Raw genomic sequence first — 19906 nt, forward strand, 5'->3', positions numbered from 1 at the left:
TCAATAAATATATATATTTTTAAAAGAAGAACAAGTCATTTCTACCTTCACCTAGAGCTTTTCGCTAACCCGGACCATTTTAGAACTGCCACTGTTGCTGCTTGCCCTTAGGGGTTGAACCCTGAGACTACAGCAGTGACAGTATCAGGATGCTACCGCAGGAGTGCTGAACCCCTGCACCCCAACACATCCCCAGGTCAGAAGGCTGCCTGCTGAGGAATGGCAGGTTGGAGGATACCAGGGAGTAGTGGGGGTACCCCACCCATGCTGCAGACCCAGCAAAGCAGTAGTGATGGAAGTGTCAGGCTGGCTAGAAGCTCGGTGCCAGGAAACACTCACATAATGTAACGAATGCCTCTTGTTTTGACTCCTGCCACACTAAGCCAACTTCTAGTTATAGCTAGTCTGCAGGGATAGACTGTCCTGACCCAAGGACCTATTGCCTGCTATCCTTGGCAGTTGTTCTTGCTGTATAGTCATCATTTGGCATGCTGGTTTATACCTCAGAGTCTTTGAGTGTAGTTGACGTGAGTCTACCTATGGGAAAGAGAGGCCATGAAAATAGCAAATGCATGAATTCTGAATTCCATCCTGGGAGGGCACATGGCAGCCAGCTGCCTCCCCTGTAGAGAGCTGCTTTAGCTTTCCTTCCAAGTTGTGTAGTGGGAGTTCAGTGAGTGCTCAGCACAGGCAAGGCATTAGGAGGAAAGTCAGACAAGCTCCTGCATCTCCCGGAACCTCAAGCCCTCTCTTGTTTGAAGCCCCGAGTCAGGTGCTGCAGGGATTGGGGAGAAAGGAGAACATGGTCACCCCCAGGCACTGGTGGTCAGATAGGGACCACCTCTTCATGACCACAGGCTGTGATAACCTCTGCCTGGAGCCAGTAGAGAGCTCACAGTGTTCTCTCTCAGCACTGATCTCATCTTTTTGCTCTAAAATCCAGCTTGTTGAGGCAAATCAAATGAGGAAATGAAACTGAAGGCATGACCAGCTCTGCCCCAACGTCCCTTGTCACTGAAAAAGCTAAAAGTTGAACACCCATTTGTCCACCCCAGTTTTGACCCTTTCCATGTGCTAATAGCTGCCCCTAGTTGTCCATTAAACAATTTTTTTCCATAGTCCTCTGCCTGAAAATCCTCTCCTTCCTCCTTCACTCTCTTTCCAGACCTTCTTCCTGCCCTCTGCATCCCCTAGGTCTGCTCAAAATCCTACTTTTTGTACTCGGCTCTTGTGCCATGTCTTCCACAAATTCAAACCAGCATTTTTCAGACATCATGCCATATGTGCAATGGGGGTCAGGGCCGTGGAGAACCAACGCAAGTCCCCTAACTCCCCGAAGAGAGAAAGCAGTTCTAACTCTAGGAACCATGATGGAGCTGTCAAAAACTCATAAACTCAGCTATGCAAATCATGACACATGAGTCACTGAGTATTTTTGCCCTAACAGGTTAAAATAGCATCATCTCCATCAAAAGGAAACATAAAATCAGAGAAAAGATGAGCGCATGCACATGATGTAACTGTTACTTACTAGTGCCATCATGTGGTTAGAGCTGTCACTTCCAGAGCTAAGTCACACCCCAGCTCATTGCCAGCTGACAGGTCTGGGATTTAAATCCATATCTATTGGAATCGGAATCATTTCAGAGTTCCAATGTTATGCTCAGTATCTCCTTTTACTCTCCAAAGAGGCTCCACTTAGAGGGTTAGTTGTATGGTCAACCCATTCGTGAAGTATGATCTCATTTCAGGCAGGTTAGCATTCCAGCTACACATTGGCTAGTGGCGTGGCCTTGGGCAAGTCACTTCACCTCTGAGTACATCAGTCAGCTATTGTCACACAAATGATGCATAACAAGCAGGCCCCCCATCTTTGGTAGATCAAGAACCTTTCTTCTCATGAAATTGCAGGTGTCTAAAGGGGTTCTGCTGACCTCAACTGGGCTTGCTCATGTGTCCGAAAGTGCAGTAGGGTTGACTAATAAAGACTGGGCTTGGCTGGTGGCTCCACTTCAGACTGCGGGTTGCAGGTTGACTGGGGTTCCCCTCCAATTGGTGGACTTGTCAGGGCATGTTCTTTCCAGGGCATAGCTGAGGCATCAGAGAGCATGTGCAAACTTGCATGTCCAAACTTCCAAGCCTCTGTGTGCATCATGTCTCATATTATCAGAAGCAAGTCCTGTGACAACCTGGATGGCAGAATAGAACAGTCTACTTTGTCATGATAATACGACACAGATATTTTAGGTACTAGAAGCCACCTCTCCAGGTGTTGATTTTGAATTAGAGCAGCTCACACCTGGGCTTATTGTCCCCAAAGCCTTGGTTCCTGATGAGAAGCTGCAAATAGCAATTCACTTCTCCTAGGGTGTGAGTGAGTTAACTTGTAGGAACAGATCACAGTGTGTACGATGTAGTATGTTACAGTGAATTACAATGTAGGAAATGAAGTAGAGGCTCAAGAAGCCACAAGCTCTTCCCTGCCTCTGAGCATCCTCATGTGCTATTCCCCCTAGCTGGAATATTTTCCCTCCGTTTTTATGTGGATAACCCTTATCCGATTCTTCCTGTCTCATTTTTTTAAAAAAGATCTTCTTTGATGTGGCCATCTTTAACATCAGTGAAGATGATGATGGTGATGGTGGTGGCAATGCCAGCGGTGATGATGGTTATGATAATGATAATGGTGACAACGGTGGTGAGGACGATGATGGTAATAGTGACAATGGTGAAGATGATGGTGGTGATAACGATGCTGGTGACAATGATAGTGGTGGTGATGGTGGTGACTATGATGGTAATGATAATGCTGAGGGCCCTGTCCTTTCACCTCACAGCACTTGTCACCCTTGACCAATATGTTGAGTGAGCGTCATGGGACTTGTCAGACTTTGGAAATACTTTATGAATAAACAGTGGGTCAGGGACTTGGTGGGATCACACTGCTTGTTGGTGGCCAAGTCATGGTTAGAATATAAACCTATTGATTTGCAGGTGCTTTTTCCACCACACATTGTTTCTGAGAACCACAGACTCTAGGGACAGAAGGGATCCCTAAAATCAGCCTCCCTTAGGGGCTGCAGACTCAGATGTGTACAAGGGCCAGGCAGATACTGTCCATGTGTGAATCAGCCAGCATAGGACAGTAGAGGATGACGGAAACCTGCCAGCATCTCACCTAGAAGGGCGTTCGATTCAACTGTAAAAAACCAGGCTGACCCATTGACCTGGACTGCTGACCTCCCATTAGCCCAGCCTGTCTGCACTAGATTTCCCCTCCATGGCATCTTCACAAATGTAACCAGCTTCCCTTCTCAAACAGTAGCTGTTTTGCATTGTGGGCAGCTCTACACATAGCCATCTCCTCGGAGAGTGGGAGGGAGCGGCTTCCTGATCTCCTCTCCCAGGCTCTGGTCTGTATGTTGAGTAAGGCTAACTGGTGCGAGACTCTGCAGCTTCCTGGGCACCTGTTTACCTTTCAGCCTGAGCCTCCTGGGAGATATTTCCAACAAACAACCAGGAATTTTGTTCCGTGGCTTTGGAGTTGAACCATCAGGTACAGCTCAATGATGGAAATCACCTACATCCCCTCATTAGACTTGCAGGAGAGGGGAAAGAAAGGGTGGGTTGAGCTTATTACCGTGGCGGAGAGAGTGCCAGAGAGCTCCAGTCTCCTTGTGCTGGCAGCATCACCGGCCCCTCTCACAGAGCTTCTCAGAGGACATGAGTCATCCTGACCTTTGGAGAGGCTCCTGCCTGCCTCTGCCTCCCGAGACTCCAGCTCACCTCGCAGAGGCTGGCATTTTCTCAGTGAGTGACACATATGCAGAGGCCAGGAGCAGAAATGTAGCTGGAGGAAACCAGTGTGGAAATCCCAGTCTGCTCTTGTTGGTACCTGACAGCTAGGGCACCCGCATGGCTTCAAGTCCCAGACTCACTTACAGAGTAGTCCCCATGGGTCCTCTAGGGTGAGGAGAGTGGGACCAGGTAAGATCATGCTCTGATGTAAGTATCACCACCACCACCATGCCCACCATCACTATCATCATCATTGTCACCCTCATCATCATCATCACCCTCATTATCATCATAATCACCCTCATCATCATTGTTATCAGCCTTATCATCATTGGCATCATCATCCTCATCCTCATCATCGTCACCTTCGTCATCATTGTCACCCTCATCATCACCCTCATCATCATTATTGTCACCCTCATCATCATCATCATCATCACCCTCATTGTTATCATCATCATTATTGTCACATCATCATTGTCACCCTCATCCTCATCATCCTCATCATCACCCTTATCCTTATCATCATCATCATCATCACCCTATCATCATCATTATTGTCACCCTCATCATCATTATCACTCTGGTCATCATCATCATTACTCCATTATCAATGTCACCACCATCTTCACCATAAACATTATCATCCTGTCAGTGTCATCACCATCATCATTATCATCATCATCATCATCACTGCTGCCATCCCCATCATAGTCACCACCATCATCATCACCATCATTGTCATCATTATCATATGCATGATGAGGATCATAATGACACCGCTTCTCCTGGGAGGTCAGTGAGTCAACATGTGTTGAGTGTCCAGGACAGTGCTTGGCACCGACAACAAACTCAGCAAATGGCTGCCTATTCCAGCTCTAAAAATAAGACAAGCGCTCCGCATACACAATCTCGTTTTAGTCCACGTGGCAGCTCCAGGAGAGAGTTATAATTATCTGTATTCCAATCCGGATCTGTCTCCTTCCAGCACCCAGGCCTTTTCCATCCTCTTCAATAATGAATTCATTAACTCATTTAGGAGGCCTGTTTTTCCCTCCGTATGTTCTCACGAGCCTATAAAAAAATGGACTCATCAGTTTCTCTCTTTAGAAAGGCTTTTCAGAAGAGCATCTCTGGTTAAAAATTCTGGGCGCCAGAGCCTGCTGATGGAGGAGATGCTTGTGGCGTACAGAGAGGGAGGGGGCACAGCATTTTCCTCCAATGACACCTGCCAGGTAGCTTCCTATGGGTGGACGTGGCTTTGGCAGTGTCTCCTGGTCCGGGCTCTGGTCCAGCCATACATTGTTCAGAGGAGGTTCCTGAAGCCCAGAGAAGGGAAGAGCCTGGCCCGAGGCCACACAGCTGCCTGCATAGTGGTAGGAGGGGAGCTGGAATCTAGAACCTTCTTCAACTCGGATTCTGATGCCTCTCCATCCTGTGCCAGGCGCTCTCGTCCTGTGGGAAATGGGAGTTTTCAGTGTGCACCTCCGTTAATGGGCTGCCCTGCGGCCCCTCCCCGGGCTCTGCACTGGCATCTGCCCAGGGTTGCTAAGCTGGCCTCCCCGCAGCATGCATAAGCCCCACTAGGAGAAAGCTCCAGGGGACAGGATGAAGGCCTCAGAGTCCATACCTCTGTGAGGTCTCAACCAGTCACCCCGCTCCGGCCATCACTCGCTCCAGAGCCGGTTTCTGCCTGGCTGTTTCCTGCCAGAAACAGCTGGTTTTTCTCTGTGTCAACATCCCCTCCACAGGAAAGGGCACTGGCTGACAAATAGCCGGCATGTTCTGGGTGCACAGATGGGACTTCTGGATGGGCGGGTGCCATCGGGCGGATGCTCACACGCCTTCCCTCACCCTGGGCTTCGCTCCGCACGCCGCTGTCCAACCACTGACTCCCCAAGAGCCATGATACCGATCCCAGCCATGCCGGTGAGATGGACAATGCAGAGTGTCAGACCCCCTTCTGCATGCTGTCAGAGAGGAAGCACCATCCCCTCCCTCTGAGGCAGCTGCCACGATGCTCTCTGTTGTACTGTTCTCAGAGAGGGCATGGGCTCGTCCAAACCAGAGTTAGGAAATGGGAGAGCAGGGCGTCAAACCTGCCTTAGACATTAGTGTGTGACCTTGGTGTCATGCCTGACCCACCCCATCAGGGTCTCCTAGGCATGGTCGGCCGCACCCTCACAGGGTCATTGCGAGAATGTGCAAAGCGCCTCTCCCACATTCTGCCCAGCACCGCGAAGGTTCTCCGTGCATTGGAAGAGGAAGGAACTGACGGAAGCCCTTTGCTGCTCCAGCCGTTCGGCTCATCTGAGGTTTGCCCCTGAGCCTGTCCCCTTGCCCGGCTCCTCCCTGCAGGCCCTGGCCCGGTTCCCATCCTCCCTCTATTAGGTTGATTTAGAAAAGTAGTGCGATGCTAAGAGCACAGCGTGCCATTTTATGAGTTCTCTTCCTTGGTGAGAGGTTTGCAAAGCTCATTTCTAAGCTGAACTCGGGTTTCTAAGCTCAGCTTTATGGCACAGAACCATCCCCCACCGGGCAGGGGGAGTGCGGCCGAGTGTTTGTGATAGGCCAGGCACGGGCCCAGGCACTTGGATTCAGTCCTCTCATGGAGCCCGGGGCACTGACCCCCGGCCAGGACGATGCAGGGCGGTTCCTGAGCTGCAGCGTCAGCAGCTTCGGGACGGTGCTGAGCTCTTGACCCGCTGTGAATTCTGAGTCTGCAGAAACGTGCTCTGAGCCCCAAACTACTGACCAGCGCAGGGCCTGTGGGTACCTGCCTCGTTCATGAGGTGGGAGCTGCACCAATCCCTGAGCCTCGCTCCCCTGGTCATTCCGCGGGCGGCCTCTGGGCCCTGCTCTCCTTGAGTCTTTCTCATCTTACGGTCTGTCTGGGCCTCTCGTAATCCTGCTCTCTTCTGTTGGGACCACATTGTTGGACCTCGCCACCCAAGGGTCACAGCCGGAGGAGAACCTGGAGGTCTGTCGTGTGCAGCTGTGTTAGTCAGCTGAGGCTGCATAACAACAGTTACCATGGGCTGTGGGGCGTCAACATCAAATGTATTTTCTCACAGTTCTGGAGGCTGGGGATTTAAGACCAAGGTGATGGCAGGGGTGGGTGGGACTTCAACACTTGGAATTGGGGCAAGGGCATAATTCAGCCCATAAAACCAGCCAACCATCTCCTTCCTCAGATGGGGAAACTGAGGCCCTGAGTAGGGAAGGGTCTTGACCAAGGCCCCAGGTCTGTGTCAGAGCCTAAAAGGGACCCATTTCTCTCACCCCTGTTTTCCCCTCTCGACATCCACGTGGCAGACGTTTCCTGAAACCCACCGCCACTCTACAATGATCAGGTTTCTCCTCTCTTTACTGCCAGAGTACCCTGTCCCCCTCCATCCCTCCAGGGCTCCGGAAGAGGCTGGAGAAAGCCAGCCTGTTGCTGTGTGGGCGTCGGCTCTGCCCACCCCGGGCTCCTACTGAGCTGTGGTGTGTGGCGATCCTAGAAACGGTGGGATCGCGGCCAGGGAACACGCTGGCCTGATTTATGTTTTTCTTTTAAAACGTTTAACTAGGACAGTGAATACAACTTTATTCTGGGCTTGTTCAGGCAGGGAAACCTCTAACTTGCTTAGCGAAACAATGAACAGCAAAGGAGCTCGATCACAGGGAAGCAGGGGAGGGTGCACATTGAAGTGACAGCCGCTGGGCGCTGGAGCCAGGAGGGCTGGCCCCACGCTCTGCTGTCCCTGGCAGCTGGGACACCTTGGGAAGGTCACCCTCTAGCCTCAGTTTTCTCATCCTATAAAAATGGAGCCGATAGCCATTATTCTTATCCTGCCGACGTGATGATTTGAGGTAATATATATGTAAAGAATTTGGCACAACATTAGCACTTGGTGTACAGTGGTGAGCTAGATGTCCCAGGGGTGGGTGACATAGGTGAGCTAGATGTCCTGGGTGTGGGTGACACTGTGACCTTGGGAAAATCATGTAATCGTCCTGAACCTCAGTTGTTGCATCTGTAGAACAGGCAGGTAATGCCATTGCCACAGTCATGGTCGGCATTTAGATGAGATGTGAGGATGCTGCCCTTGAGCTATGTTTATCTCAGTTATTCCTGGCATTAGATCTGCATATAGGCAGTATCATCCCATTCTAGCAGATGGATAAACTGAGCATTCAGTCACTTGTCCAAGGTCACATATCTGGTCAGTGATATGTAGAGCCAGGAATTTAACCTTAGTGATCAGACTTCAGAGCCTAGTCTCATGATAGAACATGAGAACTACAAATCCAACCATATAGGGTGGGGCAAACGTAGGTTTCCAATGGTTCATATGAAAAATGATACAATAATGAATGAATAGTACAAAAATAAACTGTTTTGCATATTCACAACTATAAACCTACATTTGCTCCACCCCGTAAGTGAATGTTTTTAAGGATTGTACTTTCAAAGGGGACAACTTGCCCAGCTGGTGTGGCTCAGTGGTTGAGCATGCAGCTTATAAACCAGGAGGTCACGGTTCGATTCCCAGTCAGGGCACGTACCTGGTTGCGGGCTCAATCCCCAGTGTGGGGCATGTAGGAGGCAACCAATCAATGATTCTCTCTCATCATTGATGTTCCCTCTCCCTCATTAAAACAAACACAAAGACAAAGTGGATAACTTGACTATTTGTTGGAAGTAAAACCTTGTGGGTTGATTAGAAATCACAGCAGGCATGTATTCATTTTTTACTTTGTTCATTCATTCAACATGCAGTTCAAGAAGGTGTCTAAGTCTGGCCCTCACAGGTGTGGTGGGAATAAGGGGGTGGCCATTTCTGGGGAGCCTAGAAGGTCAGGTTGAGGTTGGCCTAAATAAACTCTTCATTGGCTGAAGGTCTCCCATAGCAGAGTCACGAACAGGCCCATGTCCCTGTGTTCACTGTGATAAATCCACTCTGACAGGCTGGACCATTAGCACGATGGAAAGCCCATTACATCATGCCGCGCCAGTGATCCAAGGATTATCGATGGGCCTGAGAGGACGCGGGAGTCCGGAGGGACTTGTCACCGTCATCCGTCACCTCCAGGCAGTGCCGCTGCTCTATGGTGGGTGCCCAGCAGGCCATCAGACCAGGGTCAGACCAGCCACGGGGCCTCGCAGTCCTGGCAGCCTGTCTCAGACCAGTGAGAAATGGGCCTGTTCTCCGTTCTGATCGCAGGCATCTTTTTGAGGCGCCTGTGTGTTGATTTATCCTTTCAACTCACTCAGCCAATAAGTACTGAGCCTGCTGGGTGCTGGGAGGCAAGATGAATGAGAAGGTCCCTGCCCTCGGGAGTCCGCCATGCAGGATAAAAGCAAGGCCAGCAGACAGGCATCACCATGCACCCGGGGCTTCATGGGATGATCATTAGAAGGAAGCCTCCTGGCTGAATTCAGCGTCCAAGACTCTCCCTGGTGAGGGAGCCACACTCTATTATGATTTCGTGCTTTTCATTTCTCAGGGTCTGGGAGAAAAATGTCTACTAGGAAAAATTAGACAGACCTAGGGTTGAATTTCCATCACGTCAGCCGTGTGATCTTGAGCTTGAACAAGCGACCGACCTCTCTGAGCCTCAGTTTACCTAACAGTCTGTAATCTGCGCAGTCTGAGGTGCAGGGGAGACTTGGGCTCCCGTCACAGTTCCTAATACTGAGTGTAATGGAGAAACAGTGCCGTGGCCTCAACATGCCCTGTCTCTTAAATCCCGGCTCTGGACTGCCGGGGTCAACCCCAGACCGTTACTTCTCGGGGCACGTCCGGGCTTCCACTTCCATGTTGTTCTAAGTCCGTCTTCCTGAAACCTTCCTCAGTCTTTAGCATTCATCTCGGTTTGTATCTCCAACCCTTGGCAGCTTCTCGTGCTCAAGTGTCTCCTGCCCATCCAAGGCCCTTCTCCAAGATCATGGGATCTAGATATCCTTCAAGACGAGGGCCCAGGATTCCTGGGGGCCACCCATGCAGGGTCAGCGGATGCTTCTGCAGCACCCGGCACAGTGTCCCACCCAGCAGAGACGCTCAGCAGATGGGCTCAGTGACTGAATGCATCACATCCATTTCCTTCATTTTGCCACTTGGATATGGTGGTAACTGAGATCCAGAGAGGCTGGGTGACTAACCCAAGGTCACACAACTGGTCTGCAGCAGCACGTGACCCCAGGCTGCACGATGCTGTGTGCACATGTGTGATATTGAACTCTGCCTCCGGCCTGGATGCCCTGCTCGTCTTCCTCCAGGATCACTCACTGAACCTCACAGTGGCCTCTGTCCAAGGCACCTTTGATTTCCCCACTTTGCAAATGAGGGATCAGAGTCTTGGGGACATCAGGAACCGGCCCCCAAATCACAGAGCTCGGGAATTGGCAGAGCTTTATTCTTAACCCCTATTTCTCAGCTCCTGCCTAGCACCCAACTCTTTGAGGTGGTGAGTAGTTGAACAGTCAGAGTGATGAGAAGAGAAGTGAGCTGAGCCTTTAGATATCCTCCTCCGGGCAGGAGAGGCTGGGAGAGTTTATTTCAGGATGACTTGCCGAAGTCCTAGAGTTTGGGTAAAAAGGGTCCATTAATCACTGTGCCTCACCCGGGGATAAATGTGAGCTTTTAAAATACCCCGAACATTCAGGAAAAGGAAATAAGCAAAGAAATACACGGTAGCTCACATGTTCAGAGCCTGCAGCCGAGTCTCTGCTCTAGGGTCATTGTTAGTAAAACACATATCTATAAAAGTTTCCCAAATGATAGACTTCTCAAAGATATCCATTGCGCTACAGCTAGGCTATTTTAAGACAGTCCCCCCACTGCCTCCAAAAGATTGAAGACCATTCAGAAGCATGAATCATAGCCCAATAACCTGTGATACATGAGAGGAACTTCTGTTAGTTCTAATTCAATTTCAGCCTGAAACGAAGTTGGCTAATCCATAGAGCGGCCTCATGTTCCTCTTATTAAAGTGAAGGATATGACTTCAGGGAGAAATTAGCTAATTGGATAGGAACATTTCACATGTAAGAAAAATGAAGGACGTGGACTGCCCTTGTAAAAGGGAAAACAAACAGGAACTGAGATGCCATGAGTAATCCGTTATCTTCCGACGGGAAGGCACTGCTTGCGGAAGAGAACCTGTCTTGCAACCCAAAGACCCCAAAGGAAAATGAGCCAGAAAAGCAACAACTTTCGCCCCACTGATGCAGGTGGGGCTCAATGGTTGAGCGTTGACCTATGAACCAGGAGGTCATGGTTTGATTCCCGGTCAGGGCACATGCCTGGGTTTCGGGCTTGATCCTTGGTGAGGGGGCGTGCGGGAGGCAGCCAGTCAATGATTCTCTCTCATCATTGATGTTTCTCTTTCTCTCTCTCTCTCTGTCTCCCTTCATCTCTGAAATAAAATTTTAAAAATATTAAAAAAAGAAACAACTTTCCTTTTAATGTAGACATTGTATAAGTCGAGCCATGGGAGTAATCCCGAGCTCTGTGATTTGGGGCCGGCTCCTGATGTCCCCAAGACTCTGATCCCTCATTTGCAAAGTGGGGAAATCAAAGGTGCCTTGGACAGGGCCACTGTGAGGTTCAGTGAGTGATCCTGGAGGAAGACGAGCAGGGCATCCAGGCCGGAGGCAGAGTTCAATATCGCACATGTGCACACAGCATCGTGCAGCCTGGGGTCACGTGCTGTTGCCCCCTGCCCGCCACCCCCCACTATAAAGTCACAGCTCAGCTCCTCCACCTTCACATACACGTTTCCTAACCATTATCCTCTCTGCCTCCTGAGTCCCTCATCTCCATCAGTGTCCCTCCACTGCCACCAACCAGAAACCAAGCCCTCATCCTCACCTTCTTTCTCACCCCTACCTCCTCCCATGTAAGCATGAGTCTAGCTGGTCCTGTACTTCAGCTGCTCTTCAATCCTGTATCTGACTACCTTCTTCCCCTCTCTCACATTGCCCTAGCCCATGCTTTCGTCATATTCCAAGTAACTACATACACTTCTCCATTTCCCCAGTGTCTCCTCCACCTTGTCACCTAACCGAGCTCCTTAAATTATTAACCTGACCAGGTCTCCATCTGCTTAAAATCATTCCACAGTTGGTTCTCCATCGCTTGTAGGATGGCATCGAAAATCCCTAACTCACTCCAATTTCCCTTTCTGGGTTCTTCCCTTCCATCCCCTGGAGTCCAGTCCTCCGTCTCAACAGTTTCTTGCAGATGTCTGAGCAGGTGTCTCTCCCTCAGCTGGAACTCACAGGCATCTTCCTTGCCTGATAAGAATGCTGTGACCTGAGTTTCCTAATCCTGCTCATTTTGTAGGACTTCTCGCAAACATCACACCCTCTGTTAGGACTCCGGTCCCGTGTTGGCATTAGAGGAAATAACTAATTTTGCTCATTACTTTGGAAGATACTTATTGGGTTATTCTTTCTCCCACTCGTTTCTGATACTACCTTCCCATAAAGTAAATTTCATGAGACCGGGACCTCTTTCCATGTATTTTTTCTGTTGCTTTTTTCCAACAGTTCCTGTTATACCAGTTACAATGCTTGGACTGCACTGTTTTGATTATTAAAGGTACCTGATAGCTATCTTTTTTTTCAGGGCAAGGCTCCTTTAAGACTGCTTTTCCAAACATTCCGGGTCTTACCTTTGAGCGGGCTTTCTGGACTCACCATCCTGGCTCCCCTGCCTGGGTCACCCCAAGCCCATAATCCAAAAATGAGCAAGTGTCCTCACTGCCTAATCAGGTTTCTCGGCTGGGAGGCCTGTGACGCCGGACCCCACCTGGGAAAGCACCTGTGCAGTCAGACCCCTCCCTGTGTGGGGTGGGTGTGGAGGGACGTGACCAGCCTCGCATCAGTCAGTTACAGGAACACACATCCAATCCAGGCAGTGGGTTCACCTCCCAGCTCCCATCACTCCTGCTCCCCATGAAAAGGACCGTTCCCCGACCCTTACGTGGTGACAGGTGGAGCACCTTGCCCCTCAACCCTGAACTGCCATGGAGACCAGAGGGAAAGCAGCCTTAAGGGGCCCGGGCAGCAGATTCATGCTTGGAGAGGGAGAAGCCCACAGCGGAAATGGGTGCTGGGGGCTCTTAGGTTCAGTGGAGACGAGCCTGAGGGTGCACAGCAATGCAGACAAGCAAACAGCTGATGCATGAGAAAGACCAGCCGCCCATCAGCGGGCCGGCAGGAGAAGGAACCTCAGTGAGGACACGAGGTCCCTCGGCCAGTCTCAGCCACTCAGAGTCCTCCCTCCACATACGAGGGCCACACAGACTGATGACTTTATTTTTCAAATTGCTTTGAACATAACATTCTGGGACCAGCGCACTTTTTATAGTAACTCATTTATGGGAGGGGATCTGGCTTTCCTAGTAAAGGTCATGCTATCAAGTTTCCTTCGCTTAAGCTCTAATGAGATTTAAGTGGAAAAGAAAGTTGATTTAAAAAATAGAAAGTCGCCGAAACTGGTTTGGCTCAGTGGATAGAGCGTCGGCCTGCGGACTCAAGGGTCCCAGGTTCGATTCCGGTCAAGGGCATGTACCTTGGTTGCGGGCACATCCCCAGTAGGGGGTGTGCAAGAGGCAGCTGATCGATGTTTCTCTCTCATCGATGTTTCTAACTCTCTACCCCTCTCTCTTCCTCTCTGTAAAAAATCAATAAAATATATTTAAAAAAAAAAAGAAAGTCATTACTCGCACAGTAGTACCTGGATAAGGCAATGATGTGATGGGTTGTCTGATCAACTGGCATTTTGAAAGGTCTGGAAAGTTCCTGGGGCCGTTCCAAGCTCAGTATTTCAGTGTTCTGTGAGACGGAGGGACCTGCTTCAAGACTTGGCGGTCAAAAATAATGTGGATTTGTCCTGCTGTCTTGTACTCCTTCTATTCACTTCCTTGTTTGCAAAATCCTTGTCATGCAGTTACCAATTCATTCCTGTAGCTGGAACATGGTGAGAGTCGGATTTCTTCTGAGTGGTTCTTGCTGTTCGGTGTTGCGGTTTGCCTAGCAGTGATGCTGAGTCCTGGCTTTGCTTTCTGGGGCACACCTCTGAGGTAGGCAGGTTTAGGGTGCCAGTCCGGAGGGGAGTGGAATGGCTCATTAGCTCACCCAGCTCTGTCAGTGTGCACGTTGCTCCATCCAGTGGCTGAGCCCTGGAAATCTGCCTCTAAATCAAAGATCAGGAATCAACATAAGAAAATATAGTGCCTCGCATAGAGTAGGTGCTTGATGGAGGTTTGTGGAATGAATGAGTGAGCAGCAGGAGATGATCACAGCTAACAAGTCAGATAGATCTGGTCTAGGACCCGGCTGTGTCGCTTACCGGCTGTGGGATCTGAAGCAGCTGACTTACCCTCTCTGGGCCGCTGTTTCTCTGTCTCTAAAGTGGGGATGATGACACTCTTATGTAATGGGGTTATTGTGAGACTTATATGACTCATACAAGCAAGGAAACCATGTCAATCACCATGCCTGCCCCCATTGCGAGCACTCAATAAATGCTACCTCTTGTGGTTATTACACTCTCATTGATGATAATAATGATCATAAAAATATGCACAGGCAGTCCCTGAATTACGGGGCCTGAGTTGCACACCTGCCTCATGTGTGCCCCCCACACGACTCCTTAGTGAATGGCTTTGAGAACTGCTTTGTTCCCTGTTCTTGAATTCTCCACGGAAATGCCTTCCCCCCTACACCCCCGCCCCCACCCATGTTCACTCTCCCTCCAGAGCCAGGTCCCTCGCCCTGTGCTTTCCCAGCCTGGGTGCCTCGTCCCCTCCTCTGTTCTTCCGTAGCCGTCATGCTCCCTCTCTCCAGCCATGCTTGTCACTGTGGATGCTGAGTCACCTCTTTATCCGCTCTCTTCCTCATGGGAGTGGTTTGTCCAGCATCTGATTGCAGTTGGAGCTACTGATAAAACAGAAAGCCCAGGGACCCAGGAGACCATAGAGGAAGGGAGGGACTGGGCTCAAAGCCAAGTTCAGTACAGAGCCCAGCTGTATTTTTATTCCACCAAAAACCCGGACCAGCTTCTGTTGTGAGTCCCTGGGGATGTCTTGCCTTTCCTCATACTTTCGCCTCCCTGCCTGTGGCTCCCCGGGGGCTCAAGGACCCTCGGGAAGCCTCTGTGCTTGCTTCTGGGACGGGAGGCAAATGCTGCCATCCTCAGGGGGACAGGGGAGGGCACGGGCTCTCATGGGCAGAACCAGGTGGCCCAGGGAGAGAAGAAGCTGGCGATGCCTTTCTGTCATCAGGGGCATGCAGAGAACCCTGTGGGAGCTTTGTGATGCCCCAGGAGCCACATAATCGAGTCTGTGATCTTCTGCTTCCTCCGCTGTAAGACCTAAGGCTTGCTTTAGGAGAACAGAGTTCCAGAGCATTCTCCAGGCTGATTCAGTCGCCACGACTGGGAGGAAGGAAGGGGCCCCCCCCTTTCATACGCTACTAATCAAGAGGCCCTTGCCTGCCCTGGCCAGAGCATGGTCCCTACACCAAAAGGTGTGGGTTTGATTCTCGGTGGAGGCATGTACAGGAGGCAACCAATCAATGTTTCTCACATCCATGTTTCTCTCTCTTTTTTCCCCCCTTCATGTCTCTCTAAAAATCAATAAACATATCCTCTGCTGAGGATTAGAGAGAAAAAGAGGCTCCTCCCCTTCTTACCCTGCCAATCACAGAGGCTCCTCCCCTTCTCATGCCACCAAGCACAGACTTCTCCCTTCTTACACCGCCAGTCAGGATAGCTCTGACTAAAAGTGTTTTTCATATTGAGATTTCCTCTGTGCTGTTCTTTTAGATGATAGAATTACTAGTATTTGGCTTTTAAATAGTTTAAAATGCTTCTGAATGAGATTATTTATTTGTCTTTTTCCATGCTCAAAAATGTCTGACACTAAAAATGCCACTAAAGGTTACAAAGTCAGTAAGGAGAAGGAGAAGAGGGGTGGACATTAATCAGCCACCTTCCTTAGACTCTGCACTGCTATGATTTTCGTTTGTTTTGCATTTACCTCTAGGCTAAGCTTATTGAGGATTAGATCATGCTTGAGATCATTAATTCAATTCAGTTAAACAAGTACTTATAAGTGAGTGCTTTGTGCCTTCCACTGGACTCTGGGGATTCAACACTGAACAGAACATTGGCCCTGCTGTTACGCAGCTCACGGTCCTCTGAGGCGTGCTGGGTCTGGAAAGGATGTTTTAAACACGAGCTACTTAAGCCCAGAGAAGTGAAGTGATTTGGTCCAAGTCACACACAGCAAGTGATACGCCTAGAACGAAGCCCTAGGTTTTCCGAAGTGATTGCTGTAACCTACTTCACTCCTACCTTCCCAGTTTATTACCTGTTAGCAGGAAGACCAATCGCTCCCTCTTGAATTCGCCACAATCGCAAGTTGCTTATGCGGTTTAAAAAGGAACCAGTTCCCCCGCCACCCCCCCTCTCTCGCTCTCCATATATGTATGTATATATGTGTGTGTGTGTATATATACATGTACATATACATATATATACACTATACATATATATATTGATTTCAGAGAGGAAGGGAGAGGGAGAGAGAGATAGAAACATCAATGATGAGGGAGAATCATTGATTGGCTGCCTCCTACACGCCCCACAAGGGATGGAGCCCACAACCCAGGCATGTGCCCTGACTAGGAATCAAACCATGACCTCCTGGTTCATAGGTCAGTGCTCAACCACTGAGCCACACCGGCTCTGTGGAACAGTCCTCTCTTATTGTTCCCTGCGAAAAATATTTAGTCTACTCAGTTCACTCCTGCTGTCACTTCTCATGGCCACACGGTGCCATTGTTGAACACAGGTCCTGCGCAGTCGGGAGTCCACAGGCTGCTTGTTTGCCCTGCTGAGAAGCTATTTCTGGCCCAAATCCCACACTTGCTTCCAAGGAGCCACAAACTTGGGTTCCAAGATTTCACCTCTTTAATTCCATGCTTGTAAGCTTAGCCATCGATCGGCAAGGAATAATTCCATGGCAAGGTGTCTGGATCAGCTTTAGCTACATATGAGACAGGAACCAACCTTCCGCCACAAATTCTGTGACCCACAAGGTTTTCACAATCTCTATCTAAGCCACTTTGTGTCCTGTCTTGGTTTATTTCCATCTCGGATTACATTGACTCTTTTTCCAGATTTTCCACCACCTCCCAGCTCAAGATATAAAGGAATTGTATCAACGGTCTGCGTTCATTGAGCCTGGTAATATTGCATTGTATGTGTGTGTACCTAAGGGACATCACCCATGAGACGCCCCCCTAAGGTCACGTGTTGCATCTATCTAGGAGGATTTTGTTTCCCTTTATGCTGACTTCTAATCCACTCTATTTCTTGCTTGTCTGATCCCTTTAGTAATTTCTCTTGGGCATAAATGCCGGCGTGCTTGCGTCATCTTGATTTAGCTGTGCTAGACCTATGTGCACTCAGCTGGAAACAGATTTGTGTATTGGATAGACAGACCCACCTCCTTGAAGTCATCATGTGGCCTCTGTGGCTCTGGATTTCAGAGCACTGGCGTCTACCCAGGCCTGGCCAACTTTGAGATGGATGGTCAGGGATCTGCAAGGAGAATAAATGGTCCCTTTGCCTGGCTGCTTCTTAGAGGAAGCAAGAGAAATATGTCAGTTCCTGGGGGGAAGCTGTGAAAGCTTAATGGGAAGTAATACCAGGATTGGGAGAGAGAAAGAGAAAAAACCTGAAAACCAGCACACTGAGAACAACTCCAGGAGCCAACAAAACATTCATTTGAGGGGAAGAAAGAGCCATTTTTCAATCATCCACACTTGGGGTCGGTGCAGAGTAGTAGAAAGAACACAGACGCTGGAATTTGAAAGGGGCGTGTTCCCGCACTGCACTTTGATTGGCGTGGCCTTGGGAGAGTCACTCAACTTTGTGTCAGTTTCCTCATCTGTAAAGTGGGGTTGGGTGCCTGTTGTGCACATTGAAAGAAACAACCCAGGGAAGGGAGCTTAGCACATTGTTTGACAATACATAGTGCCATGCACTATCCGTTACCAGGAAACTCAATTAGCCTGAAAATAAAGACTGTTTAATGAAAGGATAGAGTGTAGATCACAGGCAGGGTTAAGGGGACAAATAAGGGATAGTGACTAGTAACTTCAAAAGCCATTACCACCCCAAGGTTGAAGGGACCAGAGGAGGAAAGTGTGTTCCTGGAGCTCATAGAGTGGGGGCCACCAAGCAGAAGCTATAGTTGGGTTGGGGTTCAGCTACTGCCAAAGTCAGGGTTGAAACTGGGTGGGGAGTGGGGAAGTCATGACCCACCTTGCTGGCTCCTGCCATTGCCTCTAGTTGAAGCCCCCACCAGCAGGGGAAACTGGTTACTAAACCAGGCTGGGTTTTTTTCAATGTGATGAGCAGCCCTGAAACGGAATTTCAGAATGATCTCAAGAGAGGCCTTAGGGAAGGTACTTGTCAGGTTGTGGGCTGGGGCCAGTCATAGGAGGGTTTTAGGGCAGAAGTTAGTAAGCCTGGTCCGGACAGAGATTGGCCAGAATTTGTGAACGAGGTCAGCGGTCTTATCTCGGGAACAGATGAGTTCATAGGAGCTATTGTTAATCAGTTTGTGGTCTTATCTAGGAACATATGGGACTGAAGGAGCTGGCGTCTTTTTAGAGCTTAATCTGGGTTGCATGTCACGGCTGGTCATCGTTCATTGTGCAAATTGGTTTCTGTTTTGTCTCACTCTCATTAGCCAAACCCTACCAGAAGGCAGCCAGCGAGGGAGCCTGGATGCGAATGTCTGGTCTGAGAGATCGGCCTCCCAGGCATGAGCAGGACAGGAAAGGAGAAATGGGTCTGGGGAATGAAGGCAGAAAGCCAGCACCCTTACCTGCCTGTCTGCCCCCTTTCTTCGCTCCCTCCCCCATTGCTTCATCTCTCAACTGATGATCATCCTTTCTGATCTGTGTCAGTATAACCTACCACTCTTTCCTCGGTTTATTTCATACTTTCAGAAATAGTGCTCTTAGCCTTTGCAAATTAGAAATGTACTGTATATGTATTGTAATAACATAATAGTATTATTATATGTTACGTTATTGAACATTTTTGTGAGCCATCCCTATGCAAGGTGTCTTTTATATCCAGAAGTCTTATCTTCTAAATCAGCAGTGTCCAACAGAACTTTCCAGAAATGTTTTATAATCTGTATTGTCTAATATGATAGCCATTTGCCATAAGTGACTATTGAGCATTTATACTGTGACTATTGTGAAAACCAAGCTGGATTTTTAATTTGATTCTATTTTAGTTCATTAACCTTTAACTAGCCATAAGAGGCTAGGGCCACTGTATTAGACAGTGCCACTCTTATTGTCTACATTTTAGACATCACAAAACTGAGTCCTAGAGAGGTTAAATAACGTACCCATGATCACCTACCTGGCAAATGATGGATCCCGGACAGGAACCCAGTTCTCAGTGGCTCCAAAGACACCCAGCTTTGTAACACAACTGCTCCCTCCGCCTGGATACCCTTCTTCTCAGCCTCTTGGCCAACTCCTATTCATCTCTTCCTCCAGGAAGTCTCCATAATCCTCCAACAAAGATTTAAATGCATGTCACCATTATGCTTAGTAAATATCTCAATCAACGTACTTTCACATTGTAGTGCACTTACTGTTTAGTGTCTTGATAAAGTGTGAGGTCTTTGAGGGTACGAATGGAATCACTTACAGGAGACACATAGTAGGAACAAAGAAAACGTTGAGTCAGTGAGTGCCTTATCATCTTCGTTGGCTCCATAGATGCCATAAGCACCGAAGGTGTACTATCACATGGGCTTGTTGGTCCTAATCTCCTCTATTTCCTTAATAGGTTTGAATTCTGTAGATCAACAAGATCTCTGCTGAGAGAAAATTGAGGCCTGCCTGCCTCCCTCTGGGGCTCCTTCTGCACTGCTGTTTTTGGGTGATGGATATCTCCAGCTCAGAGTATTTTAAGCCTGCTGTCCTTTGGACACGAGTCTTTTCTTCTTCCAGCCATCACACATTTCCCAGCATGTCTTCCCAGCAGGGTGCCTGAAGCTTGTGATATATAAT

General features: G+C 49.1%; 1 protein-coding gene across 1 annotated transcript in view; it reads left to right on the forward strand.

Moving 5' to 3' along the window:
- KCNQ3 (potassium voltage-gated channel subfamily Q member 3) overlaps positions 1–19906 on the forward strand; it is a gene marked incomplete at both ends in the record, with an annotated part of 156346 nt that overhangs the window by 64764 nt on the left and 71676 nt on the right. The window lies entirely within an intron of this gene.

This window comes from Cnephaeus nilssonii, assembly GCF_951640355.1.
Source record: "Cnephaeus nilssonii genome assembly, chromosome: 18".
NCBI classification, from domain to species: domain Eukaryota; kingdom Metazoa; phylum Chordata; class Mammalia; order Chiroptera; family Vespertilionidae; genus Cnephaeus; species Cnephaeus nilssonii.